Source organism: Vulpes vulpes, chromosome 2 (assembly GCF_048418805.1).
Source record: "Vulpes vulpes isolate BD-2025 chromosome 2, VulVul3, whole genome shotgun sequence".
NCBI lineage: Eukaryota > Metazoa > Chordata > Mammalia > Carnivora > Canidae > Vulpes > Vulpes vulpes.
The window spans coordinates 162,269,459-162,295,164 of record NC_132781.1 but is presented as its reverse complement, the minus strand read 5'-3'; the positions used below and the strand labels follow the sequence as shown (position 1 = coordinate 162,295,164).

General features: G+C 54.8%; 1 protein-coding gene across 1 annotated transcript in view; it reads left to right on the top strand.

Annotated features, from left to right (window-relative positions):
- KAZN (kazrin, periplakin interacting protein) overlaps positions 1-25,706 on the top strand; it is a 1,014,069-nt gene that overhangs the window by 758,726 nt on the left and 229,637 nt on the right. The gene's annotated exons all lie outside the window — the stretch shown is intronic.

Here is a 25,706-nt window from a genome sequence, read left to right as displayed (position 1 = left end):
CACTCGACCTTCTCCTGCTTCTGTCCTGAAATCCCACTCCTGAGCCCCGTCCCCAGGGAAGGCTTCCCAGACTTGTCCGTTAGCTCCACTGAAAACGCCCCTCGTCGGCTCTGGGGGGCCAGTGAGCCCACGTGCCAGGCCACTTAGCATCGTGGGACTTCCGAACACCTGCCGGCGGGGGCCCGATGCAGGAATGTCACCCTAGTCACTGGACCCGCGTCCCATCCTTGTCACCTCCCTCCACTTGCCCACGAAGCTCCCAACACCGCCGCAATGAAGACGCCCAGGACTCCACTGAGGACCCCAGCGCGGGCTCAGTCCCTGCTTAAGGAGCTGGCCAAGCTTAATCCGTCCCCCGCCCCCGGCCCACGGGCCACGCTCACCTGATGCACCAGGACAGAAGCAGCCGCCGGCCTCTCATATCTGTGCTTGCACGGCCTCCCCACGGGCACGCGTTCAATCCCACGGCGCGGACTGCGGGTTACTGTGGCTGCCACCGTCTCTGACCTTGGGGGTGGGATTTCTGGAGGAACAGCCACCTTAGCCTGTGCAACCTCAGTCAGTGCTGAGGGCACTTGGTTGTCACTACTGTGACCGTCCTTATGAAACACCTGCTCCGGCCCCTCTCACGCCCGTCCCGCTGATTCTCATCTTCACAGACCTGTCCTCACGCCTGCCCGCCCCCAAAGCGCAGGGCTGCCTTTGGCTGTCAGATGTGGGGCAGGAGCAGGGATTGCTACCTGGTGGAAAGGATGGAGAGCACAAAGGGGGCCAGCCGCTCATTCATCCCGTCGGCGGCTATTTATTGAGCACCTACTATGTGCCAGCTGCTCTGCTGGGTGTTAAGGGGACAAAACTGCGCAAGACCGTGTGCCTGCCCCCAACCCTGCCCAGCCCAGCAGGCAGGCAGACATCAGTGACCACACCGAGGGGGAGGAGTTTTGCAGCCACCTGCAGGGTGCAGTGGAACCCCGAGGGTCTCCCACCTCCACCTGGAGGTTAAGGTGTCTCCACCAGGAGAGGAACTTACCAGCATCATGAGGAACTAGTAGGTGCACAACATGGACCAGGGTGTTCCAAGCACAGGGAACAGCATGTGGGCAAGGGAAAGGCACGGGGGGCAGCGTGCATTTGAGTCGCGGCCCGTGGGGTTTTGCCGGGAAAGCGGACACATGAGGCTCAGGCCAGCGGCGTCTGCGTGCTGTGCCCAGGCAGCGCCGCTCTTGATGGCTTTCTGCAGGAGACAGATGGGCACGGACGCCCCTCGGCAGGGCTGTGGAGGAGGTGGGGCTTCAGGAGGGGACCTCCAGGGACCTCCAGTGGCCCCAGCGACAAATGATGAGGCCTTGGTGGTGGCGTCTCTGGGGCTCACCAGGCTTTGTTGGACCGAGGAGGAGAAGCTCTGAAGGAGCCCCGAGGACCCGTAGCACTTCCCCAGTTTCCTCTGAGGAAATGTCCCCCACCCCGCGCAGTTGAGTCGTCAGGGGTTGGAGTCTGGGGCCGTATCAGCTGCCTTCAAACCCCTGCGCTTCCACCTGTGAGCTGTGTGACCTCAAACAAGTGATTTGGCCTCTCTGTGTGACTGTTGGGGTGGCCGTGAGATGGACGGGAGGGAAGTGAGGGTATCCAGTCACGGGCGTTGTGCGCATGACCCGAGCGTGTCTGTGTGTGTGTAAAGTGCGTGGCGCACGGTAAGTGCTCGGTAAATATTTGCTCTCATTGTCCCTACTTTGCCTTCCTTACTCTGTGCGGCTCAAGACAGATCAGAAGAGGGCCCGGTTTACGTTTGAAGCCAGTGTGGCACCTGGGGGGCTTGGGGATGAGCGTCTGCCTTCGGCTCAGGCCATGACCCCGGGGTCCCGGGATCGAGTCCCACATCGGGCTCCCCACAGGGAGCCTGCTTCTCCCTCGGCCTGTGTCTCTGCCTCTCTCTGTGTGTCTCATGAATAATAAGATCTTGAAGTCGGCGACAAGTTTGGACATAAGGGAGCCCGGGACAGCCCCTCTGGCTGGTCCTTCTTTGGCCAACAAGCCTTCCCATCACAGGCCGTGCACCCCACCCCCCACCCCCGTCAGCACCCCATGAACCCGCACAGCCCGCAGCCTCCACTCGAGGAAATTAAAAACTGGATTGGTTTTTTTCAGTGTAATCAAAAGTAATACCACAGGGCCCGACCTTTTGTTCCCCAGCAATTATGTAGGTGGCATTTACTGAATGTCACCTCGAGCCCCTGCTCCTAAAGATGCAGCCCAGCATCTCCCCCAGTGGCACCCCCAGCCCGTTCCCGACACAGCTCTCTGGGTGTCTTCTTGCAACCTTTCGGGGGCCGGGAGCAGGGGTCGCTCACTTCCTGGAAGGCTTGACTCTAAAGCAGGTGACAGTTACGAACCAAAAGAGGTGTCGAGATCCTTAAAAATTCCCACGGCATCCAGATGAAATCTCGGTCAACTGTCACTGGAGCACCTGCCACCAGGATCATTCTTGACAGAAGGCAGGGGACCCCTGGACTCGGGGCCCTGCTGCCCCAAAGGGGCGGCCTCCCCTGCCAGGTGGGTACAGCCAGGGCCGTGCTGCCAAGGGTTTAACAGCCAGCTCTCCCCAGGATTGGGGGGGGGGGGGTTACTATTCGCAGGGACCCCCGCTTGCCTCAGTGTAAATACTTCAGCTGCTGACTTGACATCCCTGATGGCACAGCTGGGACACGGTGAGCCCCTCGCAGGGACAGGGAGCTGGCTGCAGCACAGCGCCCGATAGGACGGCAGCCTGTCCCTCCCAGGCCCTAAGGGAGTGAGAAGCAGGGCGTGTGTACGGGGACCCTGTGACCGACTGCCTGCAAGCACCCACCCGGGGCCCCAGGGCAGGCCGGGCACGGGCACAGGCCCAGCTGCAATCTTTGTCCTGCATGCAGGGTGCAGAGTCGGTGGCCACCTGGTGCTTGGAGCTCGGCTCAAAAGCCTTTTTTATTGTCCCATTCACAGACTTGCCACCCTCCCTGCAAGTTAGGCTTATTTTCAAGTTCAGGCTTCATGGCACTGTTGAAGTGCACCCTCTCCACCCATCCATCAGAACCTCTGAAATAGAACCTAAATTTGCCCGATCTCGCTCCTTCCGACTGCCCTGTGGGATCTGGTTCCCTCTGCTCTTCAGCCCTCATCCCCTGCCTCGTGCTCATTCTGTGCAGCCTCTGGCCTCCTTGCGAGTCCTGTGACATGTCAACGGCTCTCCTCCCACAGGGCCTTTGCACCTGCTGGGCGTGCCTCTCCTCGTCCTCCCATCGCTCGGGTGTCCCCTTCAGAAAGCCTTGTCTGAAATGGGGACTCTTCCCTGGCACCCCCGTTCTTCATCCCCGCAGCCTACTTTTATTTCTTCCCACCTCATGTATTATAGTCTGGCCTGTTTGCTTGCTTGTGTATGACCTGTCCTCCCCCACCTTCTCCACTGGTGATGAGCTTCTCGTGCAAGACAATCTACCCGCTTCTCTGTGGGCCCCACCTCTCGTCTGTTCCCAACTGCACGGTGTCCCTCTAACCGGAAATGCCAGGTCAGCTCCCTTCTGGCCTCCATCCCCTGTTCTGGTGCCTTCTCTCCCCCAGAGCTCTGCAGTCCCACGGACAGAGCCTGGCATCGTAGGGGTGTCATGAAGACTAGGGTGCCTGCCAGTTCTCCAGCAGCCCGGAATCCGCTAGTGAGCTCTGGGGTGCATTTCTATTGCAAAAGGGCACACAAGTGCCTCCCGTTCACCTTGGCTCTACATGTTGCCCTATTTTGGAAGATAACACCCTCCCCACCCCTACCACCATTAGCAAGCTTGGCCCTGTTGGTTGTTCCCTCAAAGAACTGCCTTTTGCATTCACATTAACAGCCCTCACCCCTTGTCACTTGAGGAAGGAGCTTGAGAAGGAAGCGAGCTTAAGAGAGACAAACTCTACAGAAAGAGAAAAGAGGCTTGAACAGAGGAGGGCGTGACGTGCCCTTTTGTCCAAAGCACAAGTGCAACAGAGAGAAGCGGGGCCTAAGTTAGCTCCGTGGTGAAAGCAGCTTCCGATCCACTGGGTGCGGATTATAAAGATGGCATCGTGGGCCTCAGGGGCTGAGACGTCAGCTACGTGGACATATCCCTGGACAGCCACTTGAGTAACACAGCAGGGCTGGGAAGGGAGACCGTGGTGCTGTTTTTAAGCCCTGGTTTGTGCAAGAAATGCTGAGGATCCGAGAACAGCGCGGTGGGTCCTAGAACCAATTCCAGGAGACGGGAGCCTACAAAAACGGGATCGATGTGAGAAGGTTAGGAAGTGTGTTGGAACCAAGCACGCTCACAGAGTGAATGAAGACAGAGCACGGAGGGGGTGCTCCATCAGATCAGGGCAGAGGGGCACCGTCTTGCCCACCTAAGACTTTCTTTTTTTTTTTTTTTTTTTTTTTGGTGCAAGTATGGGTTCCATAGCTTCGAGGCAGAGTGTCCGCCCTGGAGTCCGGAGTGCCTGGGTTCAAATCACAATTTGACTTGGGCTCAGATAGTCTCCGACTAGTTACCGGACCCCAGGCTGCTTAGCTCTCAAGCCTCGGTTTCCTTATGTGCTAAGTGGCCTCCCAACAACGCCTGCTCCATTGAGTTGTTGTGAGGCTGTAACAGAATAATCCTCATAGTTCAGTTGCTCGATCAACACTTGAAAGATGCTAAAGCTCATTTATTGATCGATTAATAATATAAGTGCCTGCAACGTGCCAGGGACCCACCTCGGTGCTTGACAGGCGATAATTCTGCTGCTCCTCATTGTGCACCAGCGTACATCCCTTCCCCACCTCATAGATGAGAAGACTGAGCACAGAGCGGTGAGGAAGGCTGTCGGAGTCACACGGCTCGGGAGCGCCAGAAGCAGCGTTCAAACCCACGAGTGTGACCTCGGTCTGTGTTCCGCTCTGCTGCCTTCCACGCAGCTTGGTCACCTCCTCCACGCGTGACCCTGTGAGAAGGCACCAGAGCTAACAAGAGGTAGGAAGCACGGTTCTGGCCTTACACTGCTTGCACCCTTCGCCGAGAGCTCACGGACTCACGACGTCCTTCGCTTATGGTATACGTAGAAAACGATTAAGTAAAAAAAAAAAAAATGATTAAGTAAAAAAAAAAAAGAATTAGAAGCAAACACTTGCTATTTAAAAGCTCTGACTCCGGTGGGGTCGCTCGTTACCTGGCGCGGTACAACCTGTCCTGGCGGCTACGCCCTCTTCACACTGCTTTGTGTCTAATCCGCACGCTGGGTGCTCAGGGGAGATGAGCAGTGAATACTCGTCGGGGCGAGGCGAGGTGAGCTCCACTAGCCGAACTGCTTGGGGGCTGCCGGGGCCCAAATGGGTGTTTTCACCGCTTCTGCCCAGAAAGGCTTCATGGAAGACACTTGTGGGAATGACTCTTTTGCTTTCATGTTAGCCAATTTTTAAAGCTTTCATTAGCTGTGATAAATTATTCAAAAAGGAGTAGCACCTGAAGCCTCTTTAGAATATTGGCGTGGTCCAGCAGTAAGTGAATGGAAAAGTACCTCCAGGTCTGAGGCTAACTTCCCATTTAATTTTTAGAGGACCCAGTCGTGTTGTTAAAATGATCAAAAATGGGCCTGGCCTGAGCCAGCTCTGCAAAGAGGGGATGCCATTATCTCCCAGACCATTAACTTAATCCGATCAAGTCAACGTCGAGAAAACAAAACTCCTCATGTGACGACGGGGCTCAGGATGTAATGAACCAGCGGATTTGACTTTTATCCAGAAGCCCGGATGAAACGAAGAATATTTTTAAGTAGGTTCTTTTTTTTTTTTTTAAAGATTTTATTTATTTATTCATGAGAGACACAGAGAGAGGCAGAGACACAGGCAGAAGGAGAAGCAGGCTCCATGCAGGGAGCCCCACGTGGGACTCGATCCCGGGTCCCCGGGGTTATGCCCTGGGCTGAAGGCGGCGCTAACCCGCTGAGCCACCCAGGGATCCCTAAAAAGTAGGTTCTAACTAAATAAGAAAACCTACTGTACTATACAGTTTCATTTCTGGAACCTTACACGATATTTTACAAGAAGCTTTGGAGACCCCAGGGTCCCCCCCACCACCCCTTGCTTTGCTTTCATATCTTGATGACACCGATAAAACAATATCAGATCATCGATGTCCCCAAAGGCCATAGCGAAGTTATATGTACCAGGCAGGTTTCTTGTCCTGAATAACGGAGCGTTGTCAGAATATCTACGTACGCACCCAGAGAACTCGCGCCACGGGAACTCAGGCTGCGGCATCAGTAGCTTCTGAAAGACTTGGTGTGTTGCGTGCAGGATGGCAGTTCCGTGATGAGCCAGACGGGAAGACAGCAGGGACGTAGGGTGGCCCAGAATCCCAGCCCGCAAGTACCCGAAGACTGACCCAGCATGTCGAGTCCCACGGGTTTGAGGATCTTGAAACCAAGGACCGCACATGACCCAGCAGTCCCACTCGCGGGTATGTATCCGAGAGAGACGAAAACCAGCGTCGGAACAGGCCCGCCCGTGAGTGGCCACAGGAGCCCTGTCGGAACAGCCGGAGGCGGGAGCAACCCGGGTGTGGGTCAGCCGAGCAGAGGACCAAGTGGGGTATGTCCACACGATGGAATCTTTTCTGGCCATCGGAAGAAACGTAGCATGGACATGGGCTCTCACCTGGATGGAACCCGGAAAACATCAGCTAAGTGTCAGAAGGTGGTCACGGGAGACGCCACGTTGTGCGACTTCATTCGTGGGGGACGTCGGACTGGACAAAATCCACGGAGACAGAAGGCAGATCAGTGGTTGCCCGCGCCCGGGAGGAGCGGCTGCCCATGGTGGGGGTTTCCCTGGGGCCATGACAGTATTCTGCAATTAGATGGTGGTGGTGGTTCGCACAGCCTCGTGAATCTGCTAAAAACCACTGAATTGTGTACTTCCAAGGTGAATTTTATGGTCTATGAATGAAGAACCCGAAACAAGACGTGTAGGAGAAAAAGTGCTGCCTGGCAAGCTCCTCCGTGATGAGGCGAGCCGTTCATTCTCACCGTTGCCCTGAGCAGAGCCGACGGTGATTCTGGAACTCCTCGACAGCCGGCCCGCCAGCGCCAGACGGAGCGGTCTCGGGGTGTTCCTGTGGCACCTCGACAGGCTCCTCGGGGAATTTTTTGCTCCGGGAACCAAGAGCAGGAGCACGTGCACGTGTTTGGAGCCAAGCTTACTTGTCGGTGTTGCACGGACCCGTGACACACACAGGTGCCTGCGAGGCTGTAGATGTCTCACACGTTAGCAGAGTCCTTGACCTGGGGCGGGGGGGCATCCTGGGCCCTCCTAGGGCCGCACGAGAAGGGAGGGTGGTCTAGGACGGGCCGCCCTCCGTAAAATCTCCATTTCCCAAGAGGAGGAAGAGGAGGACGTGCCTCTCACAACGGTGGCCATTCATCACATCCAGGCTGCGTCAGGGAGGCTGTGACAGCTCCTCTGTCTGTCGCGCACCACTGATGAATTCTCCACCACGGCTTGCTGCAAGGTCTCTCTTCAATCCCTCCTTCTCTGTACTGAAGAAGGCTGCTCTCTTGACCCTTCTAGAACCCCCCTTGCTCATACCCTCCTTTTTAAAAAGATTTTAAGAGAGAGAGAGAGGCAGAGACACAGGCAGAGGGAGAAGCAGGCCCCATGCCGGGAGCCTGATGTGGGACTCGATCCCGGGACTCCAGGATCACCCCCTGGGCCAAAGGCAGGCGCTGAACTGCTGAGCCACCCGGGGATCCCTCCATTCCCTCCTTTTTTAAAGTGATCTCTTCCAAGAAGCTTTCCTCCATTGTCTCCATGCGATGGTTCTCAGTGGGGCGGGGGCCGGGGGGCAGGTTTGCCCCAGTGGGACACCAGGCAGTGTCTAGACACATATTTGGTTAACTGGTGTGTGAGAGGCAGGGTGTGCGAGTGGCATCTCGTGCCTGGGAATCAGGGATGCTGTTAAGCATCCACAGTGCACAGGACACCCGCCCCCCAAAGGAGCATCCACCCCAATGTCTACAAGGCCAAGGGTGAGAAACCAGCTTCCGTTAGGAGGGCTCCTTCCGTTTCCCTGCATCGCGGCCCCAGTGACACTCACAGTTCAAACCCTGAGAGTTTACACTGAAGACTTCTTTACAGACATTGATCGTGTCTTCACAGGTGGCTTCTTTTAAGGGCCAAGTAAGATTATTAATAGGACCAGGGGCCTGGCACCCAGGAAGCACCAGTTTCGGTGCCTGTCATTCTTTCACCATCCTCTCCGGAGAGCCGGGTTCTCACCGCACCCGATGCAATAAGAGGTGAACCCGGAGGGAACACCGTGGACGAAAGTCCTGGTTCTGTCCCCACATGGGGACGCAGGGAAGCCGCCTGACCTCTTGGGGCCCGGCTCTCTCGCTGCTAACAGGGAAGCGCTGCCATCTGCCCCGCGCTCCTCCTGGTGTGGTCGGGAAGACAGTGATTATGTACGTGGATGTGGTTGCAAGAAAAGTAAGACACTTTTGTGTTTATTGTGCCCAATGCTGCGGTCCACGGGCTACCGTTGACTGAGGGCTCATTATGCAGCAAATGCCACGGTAGAGGCCTTCCTTCACCCACGCGATAGCCTGAAAAGGAAAGGTTTGCCGGAGGATTGCAGAGGGGGGTGTCAGGTTGCAGACCCACTGTGCTCCCTGCTGGCCCTCCTGCCTGTGAGCCTTCCCACCATCTGGCCAGCACTCACCTGCCCCTGTGCGGGGTGGCCCTGATGCTCAGGGACAGAAAGCCCACGCAGAGGCCCCGGCAGACAGGACCCGGAAACGGGGCGCAAAGCTGCCATCCCTCTGGGAACCCCGGGGGCGCAAGGCTGGCTGAGCTGAGGGGGCCCGAGCCAGCGCCGCCTCCGTGCTGGGCACACGCTCCGCGCCGCGTGCCTGTTTCTCGGGCTGTCCGCCACGATCGATGCCCCAGCTGGGGCTCCGCATCCGAAATGAAGTAGAGCCACGCGTGGGCCCCATAAATCCAGCTCCGTCTGGGGACAGAGGCACTCGAGGGCTTTCTGGCTGCACTTCCCGGGCGCTGTGCTCACCGGGCCTGGAGACAGACTGCCAGGCCTCGCTGCGCTGCCCTCTGCTCCAGGGTGGCCGGCGCTCCACGGTGGCGCTCCGGGGACGTGGGCATGGCCAGTAGGCAAAGCCTTGGTGGGCTTCCTTCTGTGGCCTGGTCCATGTGCCAGGACACACGGAGCTCCAACAGGAGAGCCTGTCCCCCAGTCAGCATGGAGCCTTTTATCTGAACCCACCTACACCCCAGAAGCCAACAAGATAAACACCCCCCTGCCCACCCAGTCTCTCCTGGCCCCTTCCCGGGCCTGCCAGCTCCTGACTGAGTGATGTTGGCATCTGAGCCTCGCTCTAGGGCTCCCAGATGGTCTGCTTGGAACCTTCGATGTCGTGTTTGGACGTGGTCGGTGCCATCTCTTGGCTCAAAGCAGCTCTAGCAGGCAGGGTCTTTGCAAGGCAGAAAGACCAGCCCTGGAAAAAATGTGCAGAGACAGAATTGCCTAGAAGCATGTGGCAAAGCTGTGCGCATCAAGGGGGGAGCTGACGGGAAGGTTCTGAAGGGTCAGGACTCAGGACAGCACAGGATTCCAGGTAACAGGGACCCATGGATGGTCCTGCGGGGAGCTGCTGCTGGAATGAATCATCTCTGACCCTGAAAGACTTCGTGTCTCCGCCGATGCCTGGGATGGGGGTGCATCGGCCTAACTCGGGCCCAGTGGGGTCAACCAGACAGAAGCATGTGAATCAAGAATAGAGGGAGGCTTCTCACACAGAATCTGGGTGCTGGTACCAGCTGGGGGCGTGGAGACAAACACTACAGGTGTCAACTCATCACCCCTCTTACACCCTGACCCTCCAAGTCCCCAACACTCAGCTTTACAAAGGAGAAGGGAGCCTCCCCCCTTCTGTTCTCTTTGAGGAGAACAAATCAAGTTCTTTGTCTCAACTTTTGAAAATGTGCAGACATAGGTCAAGAGGCGCCACGGGCACTGCAGCGGGAGGCCGGGCCCCGAGCAATCCCTGAGGGCCGTGGTTACAGCCACGTTCGGAATCAGGTCCCAGCTGTGCCATTTCCTGGGGCGGTGACCTTGGGTAAGCTGTGTAACCTCTCTGAACCTTGGGGTCCTCTTTGATAAAATGGGGAGAAAAATCAGACCTGGTCTCATGTAGTCACAGTGAAGATCGAAGAAGCATGAGTCAGGGTACAGCTACAGGGCTGTTTAAAAAAAAAAAAAAAAAAAAGTCCTGAAAGGCAGGAAACATGCTACAAGTGCATTTTTCTCTTTCATCGAAGTCTAGAAGACGGTGGTCCGTGGCAGCTCTGCCCATGAGGTTGTGCAGGGACCCAGGTTCTGTCAACCGTGTTGCTCTGCCCAATATCAGGGCCTTGCCCCTTGGGTGAAGCTGACTCCATCCCCTTTGCAGCCCACGGAGGGGGTAAGCCGGAGCGGAGACAGGTTCTCTAAACACATGCGACCTGCACATTCACGAGCCACTACTGGTCACTTTCCATTGATCAGAAAGTACCATGTGGCTGAACTTAGCTGCAAGGGAAGCTGGGAAAGTGAAGTCCCGGGGCTCCCCTCTGCTTAGCTAGATGGGTGGGGGCTGGAGTTCAGGGATGCAGGGTGGAGGGAACATTCCGTAACCACATACAGAAGGGGAATGGATCCCGGGACTAAATGGACCGTCTTTGCCACTAGCGAGATAAAGCGATTGAAGGACAGTTGGCATAGGCTTCCTGCATAGGACGGACTCCACGAGTGGCTGCTGTCCTTTGGGGTAAACTTCCTTAGGAGGAACAGGCACATTATCTCTCCTCTCCATATTCCAGTTCTGGAAGTCAGACGGGAACATGGATGTGAGGACACAGCCCCTGACATTCTTTTCTCCCAGGCTCCAGAAGGCAGGAGGGACTCCAGGGGGCCCCCTGGCCTGCGGTGGGGGGAAGCCAGCAGCCCCCCAGGGGTGTGAGCCCCGGACACCTGCTCCTTGTGTCTCAGCCTCTGATGCCAGCTCCTTCAGGCCACATCACCCAGGACGGGCAGCTAGACATGATTAGCATTTATGGGCGGTGGGGGGAGGTATTGGCGGCCGATAGGCGTGTGAGCCGATGCCCTGCCATGTTCACATCCGCTGACATTTAATTATATTTTGTTTTCATCAGCTGTCAGGCCCACTTCCTGCCAGGACACTGAATTATGCTCGAAGCCAGTCATCATCCCCTGTGGACACCTTCTCATTCGGGCCTCCTCAACTGGATGGCCCTCGGAGAAAATGGACACGAGTCCAATTGGCAGGGAAGACCCGGGGAGGCAGAGGGAGCGCAGTCGGGCATGACCTCCTTTCCCTGCTCTTCACGGTCTCAGCAGCCCCCGTTCAGGCAAACACGAAGCCTCTTGACAGTGCTATCATTAAGGAGTTTGGACGTAGTTAATTATGTGTCGATCTGTACAGATCCTCACACACACACCCCTACTCACCACTACCATCCTAGCCTCAGTTTAAGCTGCTACTGGGGAGTAGCTTCTGAAGTTTTGAAGCCGTAGCAGCAAATGTTTCCACGGCACGTATAATGAGCTGGCTGCGGCTCTGCATCTTCCAGGCCCGGGCTTCCCTCTCTGTCTGAATCAGCTCTGTTTTTGTCTTCATGACAGCCAGCAGCAAGGGTTTGCATAAAGGGAAGATTTATTAATCTTCATGACAACCACATAAAGCAGGTCCTGTTCTTATCCCCGTTTCACGGATGAAGACACTTACACACACGGAGCTCAGGGGCACACCCGATGCCGCCGGGCTGGTACGCAGTGGAGCTGGGTTTGAAGGCAGGGAGTCCAATTCGGCGTGTGTCCCCCTATCCACGGTGCAGATGGGTGTGGAGAATAGAAGCCCATCGACCACTCCACCCTCGCTCTCCTGGGCCAACCCTGTCCTGCAGGTGGGAGCACAGGGAACATGTGTTGGGACTCCCTTGCAGCTAGAGTTCTGCACGTGGTTCTGCTTGGACCACACAGATGGCTTCAGAGGAGGTTCGGGAGGTAGGGGGGAGGCAGGGACACAATCCTGCTGCTTCTAGATGTCATCTGGCAAGGACCTGAGGTCCTCACTCTGTCTGTGATCACTTCAGCAATGGCCGCTGGGCCGGGCAGGGCCTGGGAGGCGGCAGGGATGATGCGGTTGCAGGAGAAGCAGCAGGAGGGTTGTGGCCGAGGAGGTAAGATTCTGGGGCCGCCAGCATCTCTGTACTGACCCCACCACACCACACAAGCCCCAAATATCTTCTTTGTTTTCGATAAAGCTGACACTGGAGGATGTGTCCTGTGTCAGCAGGCAAACGGGCTCCCCAAGTGGTCGTGTCTCCCCAGCTAGACACCGGACGCCAGCAGCCCTGGCCTGGAGCAAGGCCCCCCAGCGGCAGAGGCCGCCTGTCAACTCCTGAGCAGGCGGAGGCGCGGAGCCCTTCTGCGGGCAGCTCCCTTGCAAGAAGAAGGAGAAAGCAGGGGCTGGTTTTGGGGGCTCAGTTCTTTGTCCTGGACTCACCAGGCAAACAGATCAGTCCTACCAGAGGCAGGGGGTGGAGACAGACACCAGTGGAGGAGATTATGGAGGAAATGGGCTCCGAGGGCCATGCCCAGGATCCAGATTCTGTGTCTGTATGGAGATGATGAGCATTAAGCCACGGCTGGCAGCAGAGACAATATGTCAAAGAGCACATGACCCTGCGTGCAGTTAAGTAGAGTCCTTTGTACTTGGCGGAACCCTCGGAGGCAGAGGACGCCGTCCCAGATTAAGGAGGTTTCTCAATGGCTGATGATTTGTCCTTTTTAGAGACGGCATCTTTTAAAACGGTAACCTCTGGGGATGGACATTTTTCTGGGAGGTACTTACTACAGAAAGAAGCCATTCTGGGATCCCTGGGTGGCGCAGCGGTTTGGCGCCTGCCTTTGACCCAGGGCGCAATCCTGGAGACCCCGGATCGAATCCCACGTCGGGCTCCCTGCATGGAGCCTGCTTCTCCCTCTGCCTGTGTCTCTGCCTCTCCCTCTCTCTCTCTCTGTGACTATCATAAATAAATAAAAATAAAAAAAAAAAGAAAGAAGCCATTTTTACTTACGATGTGTTGGGGCTACAGGTAACAGAACTCCCCACTAACAGAGGCTTAGGTGGCAAATGCTTTTCATTTCTTCCATGACAAAAAAAAAGAAGTCATAAGTTTGCAGAATTGGCTTAGGGCTCAGCACCGTCACGGAGGACTCAGGTTCTGTGTCCTTCCATCCACTCATGTTGGCGAAGCCTTCCCTCCTCGTCACAGAATGGCTGCCACGGCCCCAAGCATCACATCCTTGCTTGTCAGCTCATTTTCCAAACAGGAACAAAGGAGTGGTGGTTAAAAACAAATACATAAAATTTAAAAATGGACTTTCGGGGCATGTGGCCCTCTGTTTTATCAGAGGGGAGAACCTGTCCCAGAAGCGCCCAAGCCGACTTAGCCTCCTTCCGTCTTACTGACAAGAACAGGGTCACATGAGCGTCCCTACAACAGAGATGAAATGGCCGTGGCTGACTTCAGGTGGGCTTGGGGCCATCCCGGCGGCAGCAGGGGTGAGGGGGGCAGGTGCTGCTGCGGAGGCAGGACAGACACGACCAGGCCCCAGTGTCCCCATGTCGGGTAACACGGCAGTGTCTGCGGGATCCATGTGGCCACAGACCGTCGTGCTTTCAGAAGTGTTCCAGCTGCCTTGGCGTGGCATCCCTCATCGTCCCTGACTGTCAGGCTGCCCTATCTTCATGCCCCCGAGAGGCCGCATCTCCCCCTGCGTCTGACCTATTCCTTTAACCGAGTCCAGGAACTCGGGGCGGGGGGCGGTGCACGTCCTGGGCCAGGACGGTGTCTGTTCCTGAGTATCCGGATGCACTGGTGTGCAGGTATTTCTGCGTCCGTTCTCCCCACAGCTGGCTAGAGCCACCCCCAGATTCCTATGTTGTTGGATGATGATGATGATTATTATTATTATTATTTTGGATCCTTAGTTAGCAGAATAAGCTTTGGAACAGCTTATTGGAACAGCCGAGGCCGGGAGGGTGGGACCGTGTCGCTGGGCATCGCAGCTGGCCTGCACACCACAGCCTGCACACCCGGTCACCCATCCCAGGCCGCTTGCCCTGAGGAGTTTCCATGGGCATCAGCTCCACTGAGTGTCACAGGGAACATCACACGGGGTGATGGATCAGGGTTGCTGTGCCTCAGCACTGTCGGCGTTTAAGGCCAGATCGATCTTTGGGGTTTTTTGTGGGGTGAGGGTTGTTCTGCGCCCAGTGGGGTATTTAGCAGCATCCATGGCCTGTGCCTACTAGAGCCAGTGCCCCCCCCCCCCGCCGCTGTAATAATAACGTCACTAGACATTGCTGATGGTCACCTGGGGGGGTAGTGAGAAGGATTTGGGGCTGGGGCATCACAGCCTGGAGACTGAGGTACCTGGGTGGGCACGGATGGCCTCCCTGAGCACCCCGGGTCATGCTTTATAGTCCCCCAAGCCCTTGCCACCCAGCGAGTGTATCCTGTTAGGTTGGTTTGTTTGCTGGCTCCTTATCTGCTGCCGGCCGAGGCCTGTAAGCACTGTGGGAGCCGAGACCAGATGTGTCATCCTCGCTTCAGGGTCCCGGATGCCCACGCCGCCTGCCCCCCACCCCCGGAGGAGGCTCAGCAAGTATTAGTTTAATATGAGTCAGAGGGCTTCCAAGAGGGGGGTTCCTGGCAGGAGTCCCTTAATGAGCATCCACTCGGGTCTGGACACTTGGATGGACGCTCCCCTCACCTGAGCTCGTGTCACCTGACAAGTAAGGAAACTGAGGCCCGGAAAAGTCTAGTATCGGACTGCTGGCAGATGATTGAGGCAGGACGTCAGCTCACGGCTGTCTGATTACAAGGTATGGCTTGTCTGGAGGCGCCAGGCTGCCCCCCTAACGAGGGCGGCTTGCGGGGGGCGGGCAGGGGGGATTGGGCGGGTCAAAGGGCGGGAGGAGTCAGAGCCCGCGACCCGGCGCCTGGCGCTGCCAAGGCCAGCTCGTCCTGCGGAGGCCTTCGGACGCCCAAGGCCCCAGAGAGCTTGTGTGTTTTCAGATTGGAAGAATTACGGATCAACGGCTCTTTGATGGCCTCCCAACTATTTCTTTTTCTTTCCAGAGGGAAACCGCAGCCCAAAACTCCCTGCCGTTTCCTCCCTCAAAGCAGCCTGGGAAATGTGGCCCTGAGGAGTCCCCCCACCCACCACCCCCACCCCGTCCCCCAACCCTGAGGCTCAACAGGATTTTGTGCTTTTCCTCCCCCACTCCCTCCTCTCACAGTAATTAGCACTTCAGCTTTCCCTGGTGGTATTTATGTGTTTAGACAACACAGTTCATTGTTTCCAAATGTTTGTCAATTTGAACCATAAATCAAGCCCCAAATCTTGAATCCCATTCAAGGGAAAACTCACAAGTTGATTCTACACGAATAAATCATAAGAGGGTGGGAATGTTACAAACGTAGAAAAGCAGTGCAGACTCTTGCACTATAAAAATGTAGCTTTTTGAACTACTTAGTGAGGACATTAAAGCAATTAATTATATAAGACTCGGGAGGATCTAATAGTACATTAGTCCGTAAGATGAAGTCCTTTGAAAGTTTATGTGTCCGAGAAGAATTCATATTTTTGGCACCTTAGAGTTTACAAAGCTTTTTTTCTTTTCTTTCTTTTTTTTTTTTTTTTGCACAACATCCTATAGGGAAGCCAGCTCCGTTACTGAATCCGTCAATTCTAAGACCTAGTTTGCTTCCATTTTTATCTCTGAAATTAGGATACATCTTAGAATCAAGGCCGCATCAGTTTAACTGGCAGGTCTGTTTTCTCCATCATACATAAAAATAACGACGCACGTTATAAATAATAGTGTCTTCACTTTAATGAGATGCCCTCCATTGCGATCCCTGTTTCTCAGGAGAGGTGACAAGCGGGGGGGTGTTACAGACGTGGCCCAAGATCACGCATCAAGAAGGGCAAGACCGGTAAAAAGCCTGTGAAAACCCCAGAGATATACGGTCTCTGAGTTGCCCACTCTGGAAGGTAGCCCCAAAGCAAGAGTTTCCGTTTTTCGGAACCGATTATACAGATGCGTGACCAGAGCAGAACTAACCACGTGAGGCATCAGAAGAGTTGTCACATTCTCCTCCTCCACCTTCCCTTGAAGTGTTCAGCTTCTCCTCAAGAAAATGTAGGTAGCACTGGTTGGAAGTTTGCCCCAAATATCAGTCTCCTCTGGGAGGTCAACCTTGCTTGAGCAGAGAGTAGGAAATGGCAGCCTTGACCGCAGAGGGCCTCACGCCCACTCTGTGCCACCGGGCTCGGAGAGAGGAGCACAGACCAGCCCCTGCCACCTCGTGCACACCCTGAGCACCCATAGGCAGCACCCCAGCGCCGACGGCACCCGCATTGCCTCCAACTGGGCTTCAGTTGGGGGGGGGGGGCGGTGGGACCAGAAACGTTTGACAGATGGGAGGAAGAGGCGGACAAATTCAGGAATTATTTTTCCAGCCCAGATCACGTTTATCATCTGAGCCTGGTTTTTGTGTTCCGCTGAAGTCAGCCTGTGAAAACTTTGACCACGCTTGGCTCTCAGGAAAGACACGGAATGCTTGGGAAAACTCATAGAGTCTGAAGAAATCCAAGCACGGTCTTATTTTTAATGGTCTTCTGGGCCCATTTCCGAAGACACAGCCTCGTAGCTGAGCCAGCCGACCGTTACCTTAGCCTGCTGGTCTGAAGCACCACTTGGTAGAGGAGAAGGAGCTCGTGTTTGGAGCTCGTTCAGCGCTGGGTTTCCCTGTGGATCCGGCTGCCTGCCAGCCGTGCCCTGCGGGAACCCTGGTCTCCCCCTCCGTAGCATGGGTGTGGTGGCTAAAGACGACCGCTGGTCTCTGTTGATGCTCCCAGAGCAGAAGAAGAGGTGGGGTCCCACCCCTGCCTTTGGACCCTGGACTCATCTTAATGACTTGAGTTGACCAGAAGAATATGGCAGAAGTTGACGCTCTGGGACTTTGGGGGCTGGCTCACCTGCAAAGCCTCTTGGCAATTCCACCCAGGCTTCTTGGAATTCAGCCTCCGTGGGGGAAGCAGCCCGAGCAGCCCCACAGGGAGGTCCACGTGGAGAGGAGCTGAGGCCTGAGGCTGAAGCTCCAGCTGAGGGCCGGCATCTACCTGCCAGCCATGCAAGTGGGCCTTCCTGGAAGCAGGTCTTGCAGCCCCCCTGGAGCTGCCTCGATGGATGCCATGTGGAGCAGATGCAGGCTGTCCCTGTGCCCAGACTGCGGACTTGTGACCAAGAGAGATGATTGCTGTAATTTTGAGTCACCGAGTTCCGGGGCGATGTGTCATGTGCTCACGGGTAAATGGAATGGTGGGAATAAAACTAATGCCTCACCCAGAGGTGGTGCTGGGAGTGAGAGGAGAACCAGCATGTAGGGCCAAGTGCTGGCCCGCGCACAGTAGGCCCTGAGTGAAGCCAGGTTCTCTTCCTTCCCTTGCCAGTAACCAGTGCGTGATCTATGTGGTTACTGGTTCTTGTGTCCCGGTGGGACAGTGTGGTCATCCACCCGGAAGTGGGTGCAGGGCATCACCATGACTCCGTGTTGACTAGACCTCACATTGCTCTCTGTCACCTGTTAAGGTAGCCATCGCCAGCTGTCCTGGAGCATATTGCCTTTGGGTGACGCCTAGTCTTAGACCATCCACCCTGGTGTCCGTCAAGGCAAGTTTCCTGGGATTTAAAGCCAATGACTTCCCGTGTCCTCAGAAGACAGTTGAATAGGACAGCATGTTGAAGGCTGCACCTAGTGTCCAGCTTGGTGCTCTAACTACCGGCAAACCAGGGACTGGCCTCTCCCTCATGCAGAGACCTCTTCATGGACCCCAGAAGGGCTCCCATCAGGTCCCGTTCCAGCTCGAGGATCAGGTGCCCGGCCATCAGCACCCCGACCCCCAGCCCACGGGACATGCCAAGGCTTCCTGGGGCTCTGGAGCTTATTACTTCTGAAATGCTCCTGGGCAGGGCTCCAGCCCAGCAGGCAGCAACAAAGGGCATTAGGGGTGAGGTAGGGAGAGTCGGGTGGGCTTTGCACCCACCCATGGGCCTGTTCTGATGCTTGCCTGAGCTCTCAGTGCCCTTCCTTCACTCCCACCTATGGGGGGGGGGCTGACACAGGGGCAGCCTGTTCTAACACTTCCCAGGCAGCAAGGTCACAGAGTAGGGGCTGCGGATGCCACTGGGAAGATGGCCACATGATATACTGTGTAACTGGGTCAGGGGAGGGGAGGCCGAGGAATTTGTCCCTCTTTGTGCTGAGCGTCATCCAGTGCACCTCGTGTGGTGGCATTGCCAGCCATTGCCTCCCCGTGCCTCAGCTTCCGCACCTGTAGCAGGGGCCGTCTGGAGCACCCAACTCTCAGAGTGCTGGGGGAGTTCAGGGAGATGCTACATTCAAGCCGTTGGCCTGACTCTGGTGCAGTACAAGCTGTTAGTACCATTCTGGGTGATGATGCTGACGATAGTCTTCCAACAACCTTCTGAAGTGGGTCTTGGGTCCTCCGTGACAGAGAACTGGAGACTCTGAAAACTCAGTATTAATCATCACAGATTTGGGCAGGGCAGAGCGAATCCAGAGAAATCAGAGCCATTCAGAAGTGGTGCTGACATTAAATCGGGTAAAACAAACCAGACATCCATCTCCCTTTTTGTGCCCACAGACCTGGGCAATTGCATACATCTTCCAAGCAGATGGTGGAGCCTGTGCTCTTCCACCCAGGGCCACCGCATTGTCTGGCGGAGGCCGGGGAGTTCTGCGCCGCTCCACATCTGTGCCTGCATCAGGCCGTGACGTGGAAGCTAACAGCCCGTTGTTATTGGCGCTGTCGTCCTCGTTCTGGGCAGATAACAGGGATCCTGCCGTTTCTCTGGTGTCTCTTCTCAGCTCCAGCGTAGCAGCTGCCAGCACTGAGATGAGTGAACCCAGAGTGCAGACAACTTGGGGTATCTGCCCTTCTAGGAAGCGTTCTTGGGTGATGTTTCTCATTCCAAACCCAGGCATCTTAGCAAGGCTGACATTGCTGTGGGCCTGAGGCTCTCGTGATGCCCACTTCTGTTGGGGTTCGGGGCAGGGGGACAAGAGGCCACCAGAGAGGCTTCACTGATCTGCCCTCCTGTGCTTTTATTCCCTTCCAACTCTCAGAACGTCCCATGTGCCAGGTATCTATCCATTATCTATTGCTACATAGACAACTACTACAAAGGTAGTAGCCTAACCCGACCCATGTTTGTTATTTCACAGTCTGTAGGGGTCAGGAATCCAGGCACACCTTACCTGGGGCCTCTGCCCAGGGTCTTACAAGGCTGCAGTGAGGGTGGGAAGTGGGATGCATTCTCATCTGGGGGTTCGACTGTGGAGGAATCTTTCCCAAACCCCTCAGGTTGTTGTCAGGATTCGTGTCCTTGTGGCTGTGTAAGTGGAGGCCCTGGCACTTTGCTGGCAGTCAGCTGGAGGCCACCCTCTCATCCAGAAGCTGCTCATGGTTCCTTGCCTTGTGGGCTTCCCCGATGTGGTTGCTGACTTTATGGAGCCAACAGGCGGAGTCTCTCTTCCGTGTACAAGGAAGGGAGAGCACAGATAGATTAGTAGGGAGATGCATCAGTAGGTAGACCTATGCGGATAGAGAGATGATAGAGCTAGCTAGCTGGATATACACATGTAGAGAGATGGAGATGAAGAGATGACAGGAAGTAGATAATAGATACATAGATACAGCACGAGATGATTGATAGACCAATAGTTAGATATGATAGATCAATCACAAGCTAATGACAGGAGTAACATCCCATCATCTTCATCACATAGTTGTTAGAAGTTAGCCGCAGGTCCTGCCCACGCTCAAGGGAAGGAGATTACACCTACCATCTCTAACCCCAAGAGGTGGGGGTCCAGGGAGCCATCTTAGAACGCACCTTATCGCCAGGGCCTCAAGAGTTACATGGCATCATCCTCATGTTCTAAACAAGGAATTGGGGTTGAGAGAGGTAACTTGCCCAGCTCCAACAGTTCATCAATGGCCAATGGGTAACTTCTACACATGCCCTTCGATGTCCTCAATGCAAAGTGCTGATAACCTGTGCGTTGATTTTGCCTGATTCACTTGGGCCAGAATATCCACTACCTTCTCTTCAGTGACAGGCGTTGTGCTGATAACGTACTTGTTCAGTGCATCTTCCCTCTGCACCCCCACTATGTGCTCTAGGAAAGCAAAGATTGTATCTACCTTGTTTGTGGCCAAATCCCTGCACCCAGAGGGGTTCCCGGCCCAGGGTATGCTCTCTGTAAACACTCATTCAGCAAATACTCATTAAGCTGGGCTGTGTACTTTGGATACAGAGAGGATTAAGATGCAACTCTACTTCACCAGCCCCTCACTCTATCGCAGAGCACAGACATAACCTATGAGGTAGTGTGGTGTGGCACAAAGATGACAATGGTTTCCTCAGGTTGGCCCATTCTTATGTCCCCAGAACCTACACGGTGACTAGCACATAGTAGATGCTCAGTAATGTTTGCAGACAGTTGCTAGTCCTGTTACCTGGCATGCCATGCTCTCTTCCGTCCTGCAGAGTGTAGAAAATAAAAATCATTAAAGATTAATTGGTCAGGAAAATCCAGAGAAAGTTTAAAAAAAAAATATGTAATAACATCCCAGGCTGGCTTCAGAAGTCTCTGATGCAATCCCACATCCTGGCACCTCCCTTTCTGAGCAGAGCTTTGCATTTCGAAATAGGGGGGAGAAAAAAAAAAGGACTGTAATTATTAAAATTGTGTATATAGGAGAATTTAGCCTTTCATTTGAGGTGTCCTAATGACACTTCAACAACTGCTAGAGAAGATAATAGGGTTTAGAGCAATTACACAGCCCATCAAATACCGAACATGAGTGATTCAGATTCATGCTTGGAGCTGGAACAATTCTCAGCAGTTTTGCTCATACACAGCTGTTTCATTTAAAATATTTTGGCAGAAAATCACAAAGTGGGCTGTGCTGGCCATCCTGTCCTGGAGGCTTAACCCCTGCATATCCGGTGTCATCCTTTGCTTCCACCCCCAGTAGGCACCCCCACTTTAATTGCCCTTGGTGGTTTATTGCACAACGTATTTGGGAGTTAAAACCTGGCCCTTTAGATGAAAATGCTGGGGGTTTTGTTGCTCCTTAGCCTTCTGGAATATTCTGTGTCTTTTGATTTAGTTGGTTGGTATCATTTAATCACGAGGTGGCCAGTCCCATGTGGCTGTGAGAGTGTATTAGTCAGATGGCCAGAAACAGTTGGCCCACTCAAACTGAGTGATTTGAGAAGAGTAACAGAAATCCCATAGATGGGGTGGCTTACACAGCCAACATTTCCTTCTCACTGTTCTGGTGGCTGGGAAGTCCCATAACCTAGGCGTTTGTAGATCCAGTGTCTGGTGAGAGGCCTCTTCTTGGTTTGCAGGTGGCTGCCTTCTTGCTGTGCCCCTACATGGCAGAGAGATCATCCCTCTTGTGTCTCCTCTAATAAGGGCATTAATCCCATTCACAAGAGCTCCACCCTCATGACTTCATCACCCCCCAAAGGCTCCACCTCTTAACACCACCACACTGGGGATTAGGCCTTCAACATATGAATTTCGGGGGATAGAAGTACTTAGTCCATAGCAAGTTTAATAAAAGGGCTGTTGACGAGGGCTCAGCTTGAATGTAGAGAATCCCACAGGGACAGCACAGTACCCTGGGGATGCCATAGCACTAAGCTGATACCCCTTTTAGGTCTCAAGGGGCAAAGGGCAGGGAGCACTTAAGGGAATATGAATAGTGTACATGTGCAGAATGGGGGAAGCTCAGTCAAAGCTGCAGCTTTGAGTTCAAGGCATGCAGCCCAACCCCCAGTAACAGTGAGGGAACCATACCTTCTCCACCCTCCAGGCTCCTCCTGGTGCCTCTCAGTGGCCAGACCTAAGGGGAAGCGCCAGACCCAATGACCACTGATGCATGCCATCCAGGGCAGGCTCCTGCTGCTCTGAGAAAGGTAGCAGGATGAAGCTATCCAGCATAAAGGAGGCCCAAGAAAAGTAGATGTACATCCTCTGCCCAGAGGGAGAGGGCCTCTAGCTGAAGGCAAAAACCTTGCAGGTGCCTGGTGATGGGCACATGTAGTTGCAGCATAAAGAACTCATTCAGTTTATCTTGAACCATTGGGAGCTCACTGTAAGGGGACTTGGGAGAAACCTAGAAAATGCCCCAAATCCTCAGGCCTCAAGGAGAGCTTGACCCAGCCCTCTAAGACTGTTAAATTTACATGTCAGCTTGGCTACACTCCGGCGCCCATTTGTTTGGTCAACCACTAGTCTAGATGTTGCTGTGAAGGTATTTTGTTGATGGGATTACTATCTACACTCAGTTGGCTGCAAGGAAAGGAGATTACCCTGGATAGTGCAGGGGGGACCTCATCCAATCAGTGGAGGCCTTAAAAACAAATTTTAAAATTGAGATTTCTCAAAGGAGGAAGAAATTCTGCCTCGAGACTGTACCGTTGAACTCCTGCCTGAGCTTCTAGCCTGCCAACCCACCCTGCAGACTTCAGACCCAACCCAGGTCTGCAACATCAACACCTGCCTGAGTTTCCAGCCTGTCCCACAACTTGGAGACTCGTCAGCACCCACAATCATGTGAACCAATTCCTTCAAATAAATGAATGAATGAAGAATGAATGAATGAATGAGCATCTCCTATTGGTTCTGTTTCTCTGGAGAACGCTGAATACTCCCTCCAACAACTTCCCGTCACGTGTAAGATGATCCCAGACTCCTCTCCAGGGCCTCCCATGGTCCAGCCCCCGCCACCCTGCCCCCTCTGTAACTTTAATTTGTAATCCAGGGATTCTTCAACACTAATGTGCTCAGACATCACCTGGAGAACCTGTGAAAACAGTTTCCCGGGCCCCATCCCCAGGGACGCAGATCCGCTGGGACGGGGGCAGGCCCATGAATTTGCATCCGAACCAGGATGTTGATGCCGCTGGACCAAGAAGCACAGTTGGAGTAACTGCTCCTGATTGTTCCCTCTCGGGGGTTCAGGGTGACTTTGCTAAGTCACAGCCTCTGCTCTTGGAGCCATCTGCCAGTGCCAAGTGCCACATCATCTGGCAGGGCCCCTGAGAGCCCGTGTCTGCCTGCCAGCCTGGAGGCAGTCATGGCGAATGGGACCTGTTCCACAGGCTCCCGTTAGCGCCGCAACTGGGTTTGTTCTCACAGCTGCAGACCCCGGTCCTGGGCTGCACAGCTGCCTGAGTTCAGCTGGAGCATGCGAATGAGCTGCACGAACATCAAGTTAGGTTTCCCACTGTCGCCCACAGTAGGTTGGCAGTGCCTGGCCAAGTGGGCTCCGTGGTCGGTGAACCAGATCTTGGAGAATAGAATTTCAAGAGGAGGATCAGGGCCCCAGTGAGGGAGGCATTCTGAGCTTGAGCAAAGGGCAGAGGTGAGAAGCTACAGGTTGGGTCTGGGGAATGATGGTGGTTTGGTTTGAAGGCTCCTCTCATGGAGGAGCAGTGGGGTTGAGACTGGGGAGGGTCATGAGGGATGTTGAAGAGCCCCTTGAAGGTCTAATGCAGGGGAGGGGCATGCTAGACATGGATAGAGGAAAGGGATGAAGCCCCGTGCCATTGAGGATGGAGAGTTCTGGATGCAGCAGGACTATGACCTATTCTGGGATGGACAGTTGGGAGAAAGGGGAGCAAGTGAGGAATAAAAACAGGACATCATCATCCTCATTTTGATTCTGAGTCTCAATGCCTGCGGAACAGAGGCCCCACTGACCAAATCAGCAGAGACTGGAAGAAACATTGATAAGTGATGGGTTTGTAGCTCGAAAAGATCAGAGTCACCATTACAGGCTGAGCTGTGTCCCCCCGAAATTCATCTGCTGACACCAGCTCCCAGTGCCTCCGAATGTGCTGTATTTGGAGATATTGGCCTTTAAAGAGGTAATTAAGTGAAATAAGGTCCTTAGGGTTGGTGCTAATCCAACATGACTGGTGTCTGGCCTCCGCATTACTTATGCAATGAAGGAGGATTTTTTATAAGAAGAGATTGGGACACAGACAGGCACAGAAGGACGACCCCATAAGGACCTAGAGGGAAGACGGCCATCTACACGCCCAGGAGAGAGGCCTAAACCAACCCTGCTGACCCCTGGACCTCAGACTTCTAACCTCCAGACTGGAAGAAGTTAACCTTGGTTGGTTAGCTCCCGGGTCGGCAGTGCTTTGTTATGACGGTCCCAGAAGAATCAACAGTCACCCAGCTGGATCTCCTGTCTCACAGATGGGAATATTAAGGTCCAGAGAGGGGAGGGTCTCGTCCGGTCTACTGAACAGGGCTCTCGGCTCCAGGCAAGTGATTGTTTTTCACCGCACCGTGCTGCCTCTTCCATCATGAAATATTGACCATCTCCCTGTCTACAGTTTAGTTTGTTCAAACAATTTGCTGCCACTAAAGCAAACTAGCCTCTGTTTGTTTTTTTTAAATAATGATTTTTCTCCTGGAGTTCTCGGATTCTGCTCTCCCAGCAGCCGTGGACTCCTGCTCCTGCCCTTCTGGCTCCCTCCGATTCGCTGTCCCCCCCTCCCTCCCCTGCTCTGGATGGCCCAGCCCTGGAAAATAAGCTTTCATCCCAGCCAGGTGGTGCCACTGCCACTGCCCGCACAGAGCTTCACCCGGGGCCAGTGGAGGTGGAGGTGGAGGTGGAGGTGGAGGTGGAGGTGGAGGTGGAGCTGGAGGTGGAGGTGGAGCTGGAGCTGGAGCTGGAGGTAGAGGTGGAGCTGGAGGTGGAGGTGGAGCTGGAGCTGGAGGTGGAGCTGGAGGTGGAGCTGGAGCTGGAGGTGGAGCTGGAGGTGGAGCTGGAGGTGGAGGTGGAGGTGGAGCTGGAGCTGGAGCTGGAGCTGGAGGTAGAGGTGGAGCTGGAGGTGGAGGTGGAGCTGGAGCTGGAGGTGGAGCTGGAGGTGGAGCTGGAGCTGGAGGTGGAGCTGGAGGTGGAGCTGGAGCTGGAGCTGGAGCTGGAGGTGGAGGTGGAGCTGGAGGTGGAGCTGGAGCTGGAGCTGGAGCTGGAGCTGGAGGTGGAGGTGGAATCTTCAGGCAGAAAGCTGTCTGGGTTCAGGAGCTGTCGGCTAGCCCCGTGGGCTGAAGCGTCATGAGGATGTGACTATAGAGCTTTAAGAACCTAAACAAGAAGGTTGTGTCCACCCCCAGGGGAAGCATTTGGAATTGGGATGTAGAATGAGAGCGGGAGCCGTGCTTGTCACCAGCCTGGGTAGCTATTGGCATTTAGAAGGTAGTGGCCAAGGAAGCCACATGTCCCCATATGCAGGGGACAGTCACACGCAAGGAACCGTTCGGCGGGTATGCCAGTTGTGCCGCGTGGAGAAAGCAAAAGAGCCAGACAAGGAATGGCTCGTACCGTGTGGTGCAGGGGCAGGTGTGCAGAACACGGAAGCCAGGGCCAGGAAGGCTGCTGGGCCGGCGGCCGGAGGAGAGGAGCCACTCCGAG